The following is a 1,320-nucleotide window of genomic DNA, read 5'->3' as shown; positions in this document are numbered from 1 at the left end:
GGTCTGCTGAGGGGACTGCAAGCTGGGAAGTTCCTATGTGGGTGGGCAAGCAGCAAAGTTTCCTTTATAGAGCTGAGCTGGGTGAGTGGGCCTGGAACAGGGGAAGAGCTGCATTCCAGAATGATTTATCAGTCACACAGGAAAAAACAGAGATGCATTATTTTTGCCAGCAGAACAAACACTTGAACTATTTTCTCAGGAAGCATAATAATATGCCTGAATGCCTTGGGTAGGCTGGATGAGTAAGAAAGGAAAGGGAAAGAGAAGAGTAGCGGAAAGGCAAAAGAAACAGAGAAGCAAAATAAATGTTATTATCATAAAATCACCATTTTCCTCAAGTGCTTCTCAATAGCCCCTGCTATTCACTAAAATGGTGACCTAAATAAAACTGTCTTCTTGCTTCTATCCTGTCTCCTGAACATCATTCATTAGTGTAAATAAAAAAGCATGCAGAAGAAAATAAAACATCTCAAGTGTGGCCTAGTTTTTGAAACTGTCATTTCCAAAGTCATTCAAAATTCACTCCTGTTCTTTCTCCTCTGAATCTCTCTCTCTCTGTGTTTCCTTGCCTCCTCCACTGCCTCTTCCTCTCTTTTTAGCTTCTCTTTTTCTATTTTAATTTATGCAAGTCTTCTTCATTTTTCTTTCCCCGTTGTATTTTCCTCTCTCCTTCAGCAGCCAACTGCCGATTCTTTCTAATTCAATTCTGCTAAAAAAAATTAATAATTGAATCTGGGTTTTCTGTTCCGGTAATAACTAGTTAAAAGGCTCTTCTTTCCCTTTCCCTTCATTTTCTTGTTAGTAGGCATGGATTTTTATTTTTTCCATATAGTATCAGGCATAATCCAAGCAGGCCTTAAGTATAATAGAAAGGTTTCAATTCAAGAAATTTATAATCATATAACATCCAGTACGTCATCAGTGACGACAGGAAAGGATCGTGTTTATTCTGTATGTCTCATGCATATATGCATTTTGATCTGGATGGTGAGATTTAGGCTATGTGTGTGCATAAAAATTTTTATACTCTTTCTGGAGGAAGGTGAAAGTAGATGGAAAAAGAGGCAGCAGCAGCAACGACATCGGATACTTGGGCATTCAGGATAACAAAAAGGAGGTACAGAGGGTTTGGGGCTATGGGCAGATGTGCACAGATATGTTCCCAGCAGCCTAATGCAGCACTCACCCAATATAATGCTTAGTATGTCATCAACAAGTACAAGCAACATCTGCTGGGCTCTGCATCTTCAAACATCCATGTCTAAGCGTCTGCTCTCAGCACTCCAAGCATCTCCAAACATCTGCATCTCTGTCGGCTCT

Source organism: Tamandua tetradactyla, chromosome 3 (genome assembly GCF_023851605.1).
Source record: "Tamandua tetradactyla isolate mTamTet1 chromosome 3, mTamTet1.pri, whole genome shotgun sequence".
Classification (NCBI taxonomy): Eukaryota; Metazoa; Chordata; class Mammalia; order Pilosa; family Myrmecophagidae; genus Tamandua; species Tamandua tetradactyla.
Note: the sequence above shows the minus strand (reverse complement) of the source record.